Raw genomic sequence first — 14,866 nt, 5'->3', positions numbered from 1 at the left:
ATTGGGAATACAAATACCCTCATTTCTTGCTACTGCCATATAGTGCCAGTGTCTGACTGGGAATTCAAAGAATATATTGGGGTTACGTGCACCCACAATTTTTACTACTGGTATACAGTGCCATTGTCTGACTGGGAATTCAAAGAATATATTGGGGTTATAAATACCCTCATTTCTTGCTACTGCCATATAGTGCCAGTTTCTGACTGGTAATTCAAAGAATATATTGTGGTTACGTGCACCCACAATTTTTACTACTGGTATACAGTGCCATTGTCTGACTGGGAATTCAAAGAATATATTGGGAATACAAATACCCTCATTTCTTGCTACTGCCATATAGTGCCAGTGTCTGACTGGGAATTCAAAGAATATATTGGGGTTACGTGCACCCACAATTTTTACTACTGGTATACAGTGCCATTGTCTGACTGGGAATTCAAAGAATATATTGGGAATACAAATACCCTCATTTCTTGCTACTGCCATATAGTGCCAGTTTCTGACTGGTAATTCAAAGAATATATTGTGGTTACGTGCACCCACAATTTTTACTACTGGTATACAGTGCCATTGTCTGACTGGGAATTCAAAGAATATATTGGGAATACAAATACCCTCATTTCTTGCTACTGCCATATAGTGCCAGTTTCTGACTGGTAATTCAAAGAATATATTGTGGTTACGTGCACCCACAATTTTTACTACTGGTATACAGTGCCATTGTCTGACTGGGAATTCAAAGAATATATTGGGAATACAAATACCCTCATTTCTTGCTACTGCCATATAGTGCCAGTTTCTGACTGGTAATTCAAAGAATATATTGTGGTTACGTGCACCCACAATTTTTACTACTGGTATACAGTGCCATTGTCTGACTGGGAATTCAAAGAATATATTGGGAATACAAATACCCTCATTTCTTGCTACTGCCATATAGTGCCAGTTTCTGACTGGTAATTCAAAGAATATATTGTGGTTACGTGCACCCACAATTTTTACTACTGGTATACAGTGCCATTGTCTGACTGGGAATTCAAAGAATATATTGGGAATACAAATACCCTCATTTCTTGCTACTGCCATATAGTGCCAGTTTCTGACTGGTAATTCAAAGAATATATTGTGGTTACGTGCACCCACAATTTTTACTACTGGTATACAGTGCCATTGTCTGACTGGGAATTCAAAGAATATATTGGGAATACAAATACCCTCATTTCTTGCTACTGCCATATAGTGCCAGTGTCTGACTGGGAATTCAAAGAATATATTGGGAATACAAATACCCTCATTTCTTGCTACTGCCATATAGTGCCAGTTTCTGACTGGTAATTCAAAGAATATATTGTGGTTACGTGCACCCACAATTTTTACTACTGGTATACAGTGCCATTGTCTGACTGGGAATTCAAAGAATATATTGGGAATACAAATACCCTCATTTCTTGCTACTGCCATATAGTGCCATTGTCTGACTGGGAAATCAAAGAATATATTGGGAATACAAATACCCTCATTTCTTGCTACTGCCATATAGTGCCAGTGTCTGACTGGGAATTCAAAGAATATATTGTGGTTACGTGCACCCACAATTTTTACTACTGGTATACAGTGCCATTGTCTGACTGGGAATTCAAAGAATATATTGGGAATACAAATACCCTCATTTCTTGCTACTGCCATATAGTGCCAGTTTCTGACTGGTAATTCAAAGAATATATTGTGGTTACGTGCACCCACAATTTTTACTACTGGTATACAGTGCCATTGTCTGACTGGGAATTCAAAGAATATATTGGGAATACAAATACCCTCATTTCTTGCTACTGCCTTATAGTGCCAGTGTCTGACTGGGAATTCAAAGAATATATTGGGGTTACGTGCACCCACAATTTTTACTACTGGTATACAGTGCCATTGTCTGACTGGGAATTCAAAGAATATATTGGGAATACAAATACCCTCATTTCTTGCTACTGCCATATAGTGCCAGTTTCTGACTGGTAATTCAAAGAATATATTGTGGTTACGTGCACCCACAATTTTTACTACTGGTATACAGTGCCATTGTCTGACTGGGAATTCAAAGAATATATTGGGAATACAAATACCCTCATTTCTTGCTACTGCCATATAGTGCCAGTTTCTGACTGGTAATTCAAAGAATATATTGTGGTTATGTGCACCCACAATTTTTACTACTGCTATACAGTGCCATTGTCTGACTGGGAATTCAAAGAATATATTGGGAATACAAATACCCTCATTTCTTGCTACTGCCATATAGTGCCAGTTTCTGACTGGTAATTCAAAGAATATATTGTGGTTACGTGCACCCACAATTTTTACTACTGGTATACAGTGCCATTGTCTGACTGGGAATTCAAAGAATATATTGGGAATACAAATACCCTCATTTCTTGCTACTGCCATATAGTGCCAGTTTCTGACTGGTAATTCAAAGAATATATTGTGGTTACGTGCACCCACAATTTTTACTACTGGTATACAGTGCCATTGTCTGACTGGGAATTCAAAGAATATATTGGGAATACAAATACCCTCATTTCTTGCTACTGCCATATAGTGCCAGTGTCTGACTGGGAATTCAAAGAATATATTGTGGTTACGTGCACCCACAATTTTTACTACTGGTATACAGTGCCATTGTCTGACTGGGAATTCAAAGAATATATTGGGAATACAAATACCCTCATTTCTTGCTACTGCCATATAGTGCCAGTTTCTGACTGGTAATTCAAAGAATATATTGTGGTTACGTGCACCCACAATTTTTACTACTGGTATACAGTGCCATTGTCTGACTGGGAATTCAAAGAATATATTGGGAATACAAATACCCTCATTTCTTGCTACTGCCATATAGTGCCAGTTTCTGACTGGTAATTCAAAGAATATATTGTGGTTACGTGCACCCACAATTTTTACTACTGGTATACAGTGCCATTGTCTGACTGGGAATTCAAAGAATATATTGGGAATACAAATACCCTCATTTCTTGCTACTGCCGTATAGTGCCAGTTTCTGACTGGTAATTCAAAGAATATATTGGGGTTACGTGCACCCACAATTTTTACTACTGGTATACAGTGCCATTGTCTGACTGGGAATTCAAAGAATATATTGGGAATACAAATACCCTCATTTCTTGCTACTGCCATATAGTGCCAGTGTCTGACTGGGAATTCAAAGAATATATTGGGGTTACGTGCACCCACAATTTTTACTACTGGTATACAGTGCCAATTTCTAACTAGGAATTCAAAATGCGCAAGGCTCCCGGAAAGGGACGTGGACGAGGCCGTGGGCGAGGTCGGGGGAATGGTTCTGGGGAGCAAGGTAGCAGTGAAGCCACAGGGCGTCCCGTGCCTACTCCTGTGGGGCAGCAAGCATTGCGCCACTCCACAGTGCCAGGGTTGCTTGCCACATTAACTAAACTGCAGGGTACAAACCTTAGTAGGCCCGAGAACCAGGAACAGGTCTTGCAATGGCTGTCAGAGAACGCTTACAGCACATTGTCCAGCAGCCAGTCAGACTCTGCCTCCTCTCCTCCTATTACCCAACAGTCTTGTCTTCCTTCCTCCCAAAATTCCGAAGCTTTACAGAACAATAACCCAAACTGTCCCTGCTCCCCAGAGCTGTTCTCCGCTCCTTTCATTGTCCCTCAACCTGCCTCTCCACGTCACGATTCCACGAACCTAACAGAGGAGCATCTGTGTCCAGATGCTCAAACACTAGAGTCTCCTCCATCTCCGTTCGATTTGGTGGTGGATGACCAGCAACCCACCCTCATCGACGATGATGTGACGCAGTTGCCGTCAGGGCATCCAGTTGACCGGCGCATTGTGCGGGAGGAGGAGATGAGACAGGAGTTGGAAGAGGAAGTGGTGGATGATGAGGACACTGACCCGACCTGGACAGGGGGGATGTCAAGCGGGGAAAGTAGTGTGGATGTTGAGGCAGGTGCAGCACCAAAAAGGGTAGCTAGAGGCAGAGGCAGAGGTCAGCAGCTTAGGCGAAGCCAGGCCACACCCGGAATCTCCCAAGATGTTCCAGTTCGTACCCAGCCCCGAAAAACTCCCACCTCGAGGGCACGTTTCTCGAAGGTGTGGAGTTTTTTCAAGGAATGCGCCGAGGACAGATATAGTGTTGTCTGCACAATTTGCCTCTCGAAATTGATTAGGGGCTCTGAGAAGAGCAACCTGTCCACCACTTCAATGCGCCGTCATTTGGAATCCAAGCACTGGAATCAGTGGCAGGCAGCAACGGCAGGACAAAGGCCGCCTGCCGTTCACGCCACTGCCACTGCCTCTGCCACTGCCTCTGCCTCTGCCACTGCCACTGCTGACTGTGCTGGCGATGCACTCCAGAGGACGAGCCAGGACACCACTTCATCTGCCTCCGCCACTTTGTTGACTTCTACCTCATCCTCCCCTGGTCCTGTCTTATCTCCTTCTCCTGCACCATCAAAGGCACCATCAGGCGTTTCTTTACAACAACCCACCATCTCTCAGACATTGGAGCGGCGGCAGAAATACACTGCTAACCACCCACACGCGCAAGCCTTGAACGCCAACATCGCTAAACTGCTGGCCCAGGAGATGTTGGCGTTCCGGCTTGTTGAAACTCCCGCCTTCCTGGACCTGATGGCAACTGCGGCACCTCGCTATGCCGTCCCTAGCCGTCACTACTTCTCCCGGTGTGCCGTCCCCGCCTTGCACCAGCACGTGTCACTCAACATCAGGCGGGCCCTTAGTTCCGCGCTTTGCACAAAGGTCCACTTGACCACCGACGCGTGGACAAGTGCATGCGGACAGGGACGCTACATTTCACTGACGGCACACTGGGTGAATGTAGTTGAGGCTGGGACTGCTTCCCAAACTGGCCCGGTGTACCTCGTCTCCCCGCCTAACATTCCTGGCAGGGACACGAGAAGAACACCCCCCTCCTCCTCCTCCTCTACCGCCTCCTCCTCCGCCACCGCCTCCTCCTCCGCCACCGCCTCCTCCTCCGCTGTTAGATTGACCCCAGCTACGAGTTGGAAACGTTGCAGCACTGGCGTTGGTAGACGTCAGCAGGCTGTGCTGAAGCTGATCAGCTTGGGGGACAGACAGCACACTGCCTCCGAGGTGAGGGATGCCCTCCTCGATGAGACGGCAATATGGTTTGAGCCGCTGCACCTGGGCCCAGGCATGGTCGTTTGTGATAACGGCCGGAACCTGGTAGCAGCTCTGGAGCTTGCCGGACTCCAACATGTTCCATGCCTGGCCCACGTCTTCAACCTAGTGGTGCAACGTTTCCTAAAGAGCTACCCCAATGTTCCAGAGCTACTGGTGAAAGTGCGGCGCATGTGCGCCCACTTTCGCAAGTCGACAGTAGCCGCTGCTAGCTTAAAATCTCTCCAGCAACGCCTGCATGTGCCACAACACCGGCTTTTGTGCGACGTCCCCACACGCTGGAACTCAACGTTTCAGATGTTGAATAGAGTGGTTGAGCAGCAGAGACCTTTGATGGAATACCAGCTACAAAACCATAGGGTGCCACAAAGTCAGCTGCCTCAGTTTCACATCCATGAGTGGCCATGGATGAGAGACCTTTGTGACATCCTACGGGTCTTTGAGGAGTCCACAAGGAGGGTGAGCTCTGAGGATGCGATGGTGAGCCTTACAATCCCGCTCTTGTGTGTTCTGAGAGAATCCCTGATTGACAACAGGGATAACTCAGATCACACAGAGGAGTTAGGGATAGCATCCGATCCGTCACAGCTGGAGAGTAGGTCCACACATCTGTCCGCTTCACTGCGTTTAATGGAGGAGGAGGAGGAGGAGGAGGAGGAGGAGGAGGAAGAAGAGTTGTCCGATGATGTGATGGTGATACAGGAGGCTTCCGGGCAACTTCGAATCGTCCCATTGTTGCAGCGCGGATGGGTAGACATGGAGGATGAGGAGGAAATGGAGATTGAACTTTCCGGTGGGGCCAGAGGAGTCATGCCAACTAACACTGTGGCAGACATGGCTGAGTTCATGTTGGGGTGCTTTACAACCGACAAGCGTATTGTCAAAATCATGGAGGACAACCAGTACTGGATCTTTGCTATCCTTGACCCCCGGTATAAAAACAACATCTCGTCTTTTATTCCGGTAGAGGGGAGGGCCAATCGCATCAATGCTTGCCACAGGCAATTGGTGCAGAATATGATGGAGATGTTTCCAGCATGTGACGTTGGCGGCAGGGAGGGCAGTTCCTCCAGTAGGCAACCAAGTTCTCACCGGTCCACACAAACGAGGGGCACACTGTCTAAGGTCTGGGACACCTTGATGGCACCCCCTCGCCAAAGTGCCGCCACGGAGGGTCCTAGTGTCACCAGGCGTGAGAAGTATAGGCGCATGTTGCGGGAATACCTTTCCGACCACAGCCCTGTCCTCTCCGACCCCTCTGCGCCCTACACGTATTGGGTGTCGAAGTTGGACCTGTGGCTTGAACTTGCCCTATATGCCTTGGAGGTGCTGTCCTGTCCTGCCGCCAGCGTCCTATCTGAGAGGGTGTTCAGTGCAGCCGGTGGCATCATCACTGACAAGCGCACCCGTCTGTCAGCTGAGAGTGCCGACCGGCTCACTTTGATAAAAATGAACCACCACTGGGTAGAGCCGTCATTTTTGTGCCCACCTGTGTAAAGCACCCCAACATGAAACTCCATGTCTGTACTCAACCTCTCCAATTCCTCCGCATCCTCATACTCATCCACCATAAGCGTTGCACAATTCTGCTAATACTAGGCTCCCTCCACCCTGATTTCCCCCAACTCTGCTGGTTAGAGGCTCCCTCCACCCTGATTTCCACCAACTCTGCTGGTTAGAGGCTCCCTCCACCATGAATTTGCCCAAACTGGGCTGTTTAGAGGCTCCCTCCACCATGAATTTGCCCAAACTGGGCTGGTTAGAGGCTCCCTCCACCATGAATTGGTCCAAACTGGGGTTTTTAGAGGCTCCCTCCACCATGAATTGGTCCAAACTTGGCTGTTTAGAGGCTCCCTCCACCATTAATTGGTCCAAACTGGGCTGGTTAGAGGCTCCCTCCACCATGAATTGGTCCAAACTGGGTTTTTTAGAGGCTCCCTCCACCATGAATTGGTCCAAACTGGGGTTTTTAGAGGCTCCCTCCACCATGAATTGGTCCAAACTGGGCTGTTTAGCGGCTCCCTCCACCATTAATTGGTCCAAACTGGGCTGGTTAGAGGCTCCCTCCACCATGAATGTGCCCAAACTGGGCTGTTTAGAGGCTCCCTCCACCATGAATTTGCCCAAACTGGGCTGGTTAGAGGCTCCCTCCACCATGAATTGGTCCAAACTGGGGTTTTTAGAGGCTCCCTCCACCATGAATTGGTCCAAACTTGGCTGTTTAGAGGCTCCCTCCACCATTAATTGGTCCAAACTGGGCTGGTTAGAGGCTTCCTCCACCATGAATTGGTCCAAACTGGGTTTTTTAGAGGCTCCCTCCACCATGAATTGGTCCAAACTGAGGTTTTTAGAGGCTCCCTCCACCATGAATTGGTCCAAACTGGGCTGTTTAGCGGCTCCCTCCACCATTAATTGGTCCAAACTGGGCTGGTTAGAGGCTCCCTCCACCATGAATGTGCCCAAACTGGGCTGTTTAGAGGCTCCCTCCACCATGAATTTGCCCAAACTGGGCTGGTTAGAGGCTCCCTCCACCATGAATTGGTCCAAACTGGGGTTTTTAGAGGCTCCCTCCACCATGAATTGGTCCAAACTTGGCTGTTTAGAGGCTCCCTCCACCATTAATTGGTCCAAACTGGGCTGGTTAGAGGCTCCCTCCACCATGAATTGGTCCAAACTGGGTTTTTTAGAGGCTCCCTCCACCATGAATTGGTCCAAACTGGGGTTTTTAGAGGCTCCCTCCACCATGAATTGGTCCAAACTGGGCTGTTTAGCGGCTCCCTCCACCATTAATTGGTCCAAACTGGGCTGGTTAGAGGCTCCCTCCACCATGAATTTGCCCAAACTGGGCTGTTTAGAGGCTCCCTCCACCATGAATTTGCCCAAACTGGGCTGGTTAGAGGCTCCCTCCACCATGAATTGGTCCAAACTGGGGTTTTTAGAGGCTCCCTCCACCATGAATTGGTCCAAACTTGGCTGTTTAGAGGCTCCCTCCACCATTAATTGGTCCAAACTGGGCTGGTTAGAGGCTTCCTCCACCATGAATTGGTCCAAACTGGGTTTTTTAGAGGCTCCCTCCACCATGAATTGGTCCAAACTGGGGTTTTTAGAGGCTCCCTCCACCATGAATTGGTCCAAACTGGGCTGTTTAGCGGCTCCCTCCACCATTAATTGGTCCAAACTGGGCTGGTTAGAGGCTCCCTCCACCATGAATGTGCCCAAACTGGGCTGTTTAGAGGCTCCCTCCACCATGAATTTGCCCAAACTGGGCTGGTTAGAGGCTCCCTCCACCATGAATTGGTCCAAACTGGGGTTTTTAGAGGCTCCCTCCACCATGAATTGGTCCAAACTTGGCTGTTTAGAGGCTCCCTCCACCATTAATTGGTCCAAACTGGGCTGGTTAGAGGCTCCCTCCACCATGAATTGGTCCAAACTGGGTTTTTTAGAGGCTCCCTCCACCATGAATTGGTCCAAACTGGGGTTTTTAGAGGCTCCCTCCACCATGAATTGGTCCAAACTGGGCTGTTTAGCGGCTCCCTCCACCATTAATTGGTCCAAACTGGGCTGGTTAGAGGCTCCCTCCACCATGAATGTGCCCAAACTGGGCTGTTTAGAGGCTCCCTCCACCATGAATTTGCCTAAACTGGGCTGGTTAGAGGCTCCCTCCACCATGAATTGGTCCAAACTGGGGTTTTTAGAGGCTCCCTCCACCATGAATTGGTCCAAACTTGGCTGTTTAGAGGCTCCCTCCACCATTAATTGGTCCAAACTGGGCTGGTTAGAGGCTCCCTCCACCATGAATTGGTCCAAACTGGGCTGGTTAGAGGCTCCCTCCACCATGAATTGGTCCAAACTGGGGTTTTTAGAGGCTCCCTCCACCATGAATTGGTCCAAACTTGGCTGTTTAGAGGCTCCCTCCACCATTAATTGGTCCAAACTGGGCTGGTTAGAGGCTCCCTCCACCATTAATTGGTCCAAACTGGGCTGGTTAGAGGCTCCCTCCACCATGAATTTGCCCAAACTGGGCTGTTTAGAGGCTCCCTCCACCATGAATTGGTCCAAACTGGGTTTTTTAGAGGCTCCCTCCACCATGAATTGGTCCAATCTGGGCTGTTTAGAGGCTCCCTCCACCATGAATTTGCCCAAACTGGGCTGGTTAGAGGCTCCCTCCACCATGAATTGGTCCAAACTGGGCTGGTTAGAGGCTCCCTCCACCATGAATTTGCCCAAACTGGGCTGTTTAGAGGCTCCCTCCACCATGAATTGGTCCAAACTGGGTTTTTTAGAGTCTCCCTCCACCATGAATTGGTCCAAACTGGGCTGTTTAGAGGCTCCCTCCACCATGAATTTGCCCAAACTGGGCTGGTTAGAGGCTCCCTCCACCATGAATTGGTCCAAACTGGGCTGGTTAGAGGCTCCCTCCACCATGAATTGGTCCAAACTGGGTTTTTTAGAGGCTCCCTCCACCATGAATTGGTCCAATCTGGGCTGTTTAGAGGCTCCCTCCACCATGAATTTGCCCAAACTGGGCTGGTTAGAGGCTCCCTCCACCATGAATTGGTCCAAACTGGGCTGGTTAGAGGCTCCCTCCACCATGAATTTGCCCAAACTGGGCTGTTTAGAGGCTCCCTCCACCATGAATTGGTCCAAACTGGGTTTTTTAGAGTCTCCCTCCACCATGAATTGGTCCAAACTGGGCTGTTTAGAGGCTCCCTCCACCATGAATTTGCCCAAACTGGGCTGGTTAGAGGCTCCCTCCACCATTAATTGGTCCAAACTGGGCTGGTTAGAGGCTCCCTCCACCATGAATTTGCCCAAACTGGGCTGTTTAGAGGCTCCCTCCACCATGAATTTGCTCAAACTGGGCTGTTTAGAGGCTCCCTCCACCATGAATTTGCCCAAACTGGGCTGGTTAGAGGCTCCCTCCACCATGAATTGGTCCAAACTGGGTTTTTTAGAGGCTCCCTCCACCATGAATTTGCCCAAACTGGGCTGGTTAGAGGCTCCCTCCACCATGAATTGGTCCAAACTGGGTTTTTTAGAGGCTCCCTCCACCATGAATTTGCCCAAACTGGGCTGGTTAGAGGCTCCCTCCACCATGAATTGGTCCAAACTGGGTTTTTTAGAGGCTCCCTCCACCATGAATTTGCCCACACTGGGCTGGTTAGAGGCTCCCTCCACCATGAATTGGTCCAAACTGGGGTTTTTAGAGGCTCCCTCCACCATGAATTTGCCCAAACTGGGGTGTTTAGAGGCTCCCTCCACCATGAATTTGCCCAAACTCTGCTGGTTAGAGGCTCAATCCACCCTGATTTTCAAAACAAATGTTGGTGCCAACCTCAACTTACTACAAGGGCCAAATTCACTGCTGGTGACAAGCTCTCCTCACTGCAAGTGCCAAATACACATGTTTCAAGGTGTTTTCCTACTGTCAGAGAGGTGGTATTGAGTGTGTAAAGTGTGTAGTTGTTAGGCTGTGATGTTGGGGTAATAGAGGGTCTTTGGTGTGTTAGATGCCCCCAGACATGCTTCCCCTGCTGTCCCAGTGTCATTCCAGAGGTGTTGGCATCATTTCCTGGGGTGTCATAGTGGACTTGGTGACCCTCCAGACACGGATTTGGGTTTCCCCCTTAACGAGTATCTGTTCCCCATAGACTATAATGGGGTTCGAAACCCGTTCGAACACACGAACATTGAGCGGCTGTTCGAATCGAATTTCGAACCTCGAACATTTTAGTGTTCGCTCATCTCTACATGTAATGTTAAAATTTGCTACATTTGTACATGGAGTCATGGGTCCACTAGAATGGCAGCTTTACACACGCATAAACATAAATGGAACAAAAAAATAAATGGTTTAGGTCAAGTTTTTTTTTTTTAAAGAAAGAATATTCCCCTGCTAATGTAACTTTTTTTTTTTTTTTTCATTTAGTGTATAGGCTAAGAAAGTTTACAAGCTAATCACGTGCAAAGGCTTCCAAAGACAGACGGACCAAAAGTGCATCCTATATTTGTCGCAGGTATCCATTAAATATGTATGTCATGCTTCATGGAATCATCTTATCAATCTAAAATTTAGGCAGAATTAAATTTTATGTTGTATCAGGTAAATAGATGTTTGCAACTATGTTTCCATTTCCTTGTATATTAGCTAATGCTGTATTCATGAGGTGTCTCAGTTGTTCTTTAAGGTGCTATAATAATTTGATTACATTAAAGTATCGCATTAAATAAAGGAAAGAAAAGAACATGAGTATTAATATTAAAACACTATCTAAAATGCTAGATTTGTCAGTTGAAATACGTATGCATAACATTCAGGCAAGGCTTTAACATATTTTTATGCAGAGAAATATGTTAAATGTATTCACTGACAGATCATTTCTGTGTACAAAATGTTTTCCTTTAGCAAATAAAGTCTCGGTGTGAAGCATCTTTCTCTCTATCATATTCAGTTCTGACCTGTTGTGTTATTACTGTAGCGTTATTACTCTTGTGTAGTTTCTATATTTTCCTTTCAGTTTGACCATATGCATTTAAAGATTAGAACCACAACATAGATCATGTTTAATGTAAAAATTCATTATTGTAAATAAAAAAATATATACAGCTAAATTCTATTCTTTCTATGTGCCAGCAATACAAAAGAAAACCAAGCTCTATAACATCTTAATTTCCTGGCAAAGCATTAGCTTTACTATCCATATGGAGCCTTGTATTGGGCAGCTAACTCAACATATGACAAGAAGAAGCAATTCTTAATAAATGTATCACTTCATTCACTCTGCTAATTATTTTCTTACACACTCTCTGAGCACTTTATTGCAATATGTCAGCAGCGATAAGAGATTCATAGTGAGGTTACAACATTTATTTCCATTTACCTATTCTAAAATTTTACTAACATCAAAACATTGTAAAGATTAATAAAAGAAATCACAAGACTTCTCTTTTATGATCATATGTTGTTATTACAATCTTTTCTTTAACGTTCCTTATTAAAGAGTCCATATACATTAGTTGATCATTGGCCAAACTGCCAATGTTTGCATGATCAGTTTGGTGATTCCATTATGGTGGCATATACACTTTCCTCAAAGGCAGATGTTGGAGAAGCTAAGGATCAGGAAATTGACTTTCTACTGCCCAATCCCATTGTTCTTTAGAAAATAAGCAACTATTAGTGGTGGCTGTCAGCAGTTTCTAGCCATCTCCAATTAATTATTGTGAGGAAGGAAGCTTGGTAGAAGCAGTGGTGTGGACCCAAACAGTCAAGACAGGGACCCGAAATGCAGCAAAACGGTTTATTTAGAAAAAAAGGAAAAATAAATAAACCTTGACTTCAGGCACAAAATAAAGCAAAATACAGCCTTAACTTCAGGCAAAAACAAAGCAAAAACCGGCTCATCTGATCCACTAGTTAAACAGAACGGATAACTTAACTATATGTGTGGCTTGCTTCCAACCACAAGAACAAAACAGATGCAATATAGTCTCACCGGACTCAGGGTTACAGGAAAGACCCAGACACCTCCTTTCACTCCCTGGATCTGCTCTGGAGTACATTTTTCTGGCCCAGTAATGAGCGAAGGACTCACACCTGGAGCTGAGGCCAACTCAAGACCTGCATTGGACCACGCATATGTTAAAAACCTGGGGGAGATACTGTATAGTGAGATTCCAGCACCCTCCCTGTCACCTTTCTCACGGTATATATGCACTGCTTTACTGAGCTGAACATGAAAGCATATGAGAGACTCTGGTGAGATAGCTTTCTTCTGGACAATTGTCCTACAGCACTTTATTCTGTGTATTGCTAGCATAGTGGTTCAGTGGTTAGCACTTGCCTTGCAGTTATGGCATCCTGGGTTTGAATCCAACCAGGGACAACATCTTCATGTTCTATCTCCTCATGTTTCATCCCACACACTAGAAATACATTGACAGACAGATTGGTTCCCTATACAAACAACTGACCTTTGTGGATTTTGGAAATGAGTATATGTATGGCAAACACTATCTCCTCCAATTCACAACACTCCGTCGATTTGAGCTCTGGGAGAAAGGTGCATTATAAATGTTTGTCATTGCCAGCACAAGCTAAGTAAAAAAAACTATTGAGGTAAAGGTATATATTGAGGTAAAGGTATATAGAGGTATATATCTATATATATAGAGAGATATTGAGGTAAAGGTATATAGGTGGATTGCTGGCCTCATTAGAATTTTATTTTAGAATAAATTTGTACCACATTTGTGCAGTGGTCATGTCCTTTGCAGCAACTTAGCTGCAGTAAGGTTAATAAGGTTGAACTATAATAATGTTACAAACATGAGGACAAGGGAGGCACAGCTTTTACAAATATAAGGAAGCCTATAGATTTTAGTAAACCACTGAGTTAATACAATTGTGTGGTGCTTAGGTAAGTGCTACAGACTAATTACTCATTATGGAGAACTATTAATGAGTGACAAAAAGAAATTCAACCACTTATATAAAAAATAAATAGTCTTTCTCCATCATTATTGCTGCTTTGTAGTAATCTTCTTAAATTATTGTGTAAGTAACTTGCTCGAGCCTCTGTGTCCATTGGGGTTAACTGCAGATATAATAAGTCTTACCTTTTATTAAAGTTAGACTGATTACAGCTTATGAAAATTAATTACCACTTGACGAAATGTAGATTTACAAGTTGCACAGATTGAGTACTAGCTTTATTTTAATGTCAAAATTAATAATACCGAAGAAAATAATTAAGAGTGCTAAACAGAATGATGTAATGCTAATGTTGACAAAGAAATCTAAAAAAAAAAAATATAATTTTTGATTTCAGATTCATTCCAATGAAATGTCATTGGAAAGAATATTTTTATTGACTTCTTCCTTGAATGTTGCTGTCTTCTGTTATACGATCTCAGAAATTTGGTTTAACTGCTACTCTTGTATGTGTATCACATTTAAAGAAGGATGATAAGTGATATATATATATATATATATATATATATATATATATATATATATATATACAGTCCTATGAAAAAGTTTGGGCACCCCTATTAATCTTAATCATTTTTTGTTCTAAATATTTTGGTGTTTGCAGCAGCCATTTCAGTTTGATATATCTAATAACTGATGGACACAGTAATATTTCAGGATTGAAATGAGGTTTATTGTACAAACAGAAAATGTGCAATATGCATTAAACCAAAATTTGACCGGTGCAAAAGTATGGGCACCTCAACAGAAAAGTGACATTAATATTTAGTAGATCCTCCTTTTGCAAAGATAACAGCCTCTAGTCGCTTCCTGTAGCTTTTAATCAGTTCCTGGATCCTGGATGAAGGTATTTTGGACCATTCCTCTTTACAAAACAATTCAAGTTCAGTTAAGTTTGATGGTCGCCGAGCATGGACAGCCCGCTTCAAATCATCCCACAGATGTTCAATGATATTCAGGTCTGGGGACTGGGATGGCCATTTCAGAACATTGTAATTGTTCCTCTGCATGAATGCAGAGTCGATTTGGAGCGGTGTTTTGGATCATTGTCTTGCTGAATTATCCATCCTCGGTGAAACTACAACTTTGTCACTGATTCTTGAACATTATTCTCAAGAATCTGCTGATACTGAGTGGAATCCATGCGACCCTCAACATTAACAAGAT

At 44.9% G+C, this 14,866-nt stretch overlaps 1 protein-coding gene across 4 annotated transcripts in view; it reads right to left on the bottom strand.

Annotated features, from left to right (window-relative positions):
• The window catches only part of LINGO2 (leucine rich repeat and Ig domain containing 2), a 1,202,771-nt gene that overhangs the window by 966,182 nt on the left and 221,723 nt on the right, over positions 1–14,866 (bottom strand). The window lies entirely within an intron of this gene.

The sequence above is a fragment of the Leptodactylus fuscus genome, chromosome 1 (genome assembly GCF_031893055.1).
Source record: "Leptodactylus fuscus isolate aLepFus1 chromosome 1, aLepFus1.hap2, whole genome shotgun sequence".
In the NCBI taxonomy this organism is placed as follows: domain Eukaryota; kingdom Metazoa; phylum Chordata; class Amphibia; order Anura; family Leptodactylidae; genus Leptodactylus; species Leptodactylus fuscus.
This window is presented reverse-complemented; position numbering and strand designations above follow the sequence as displayed.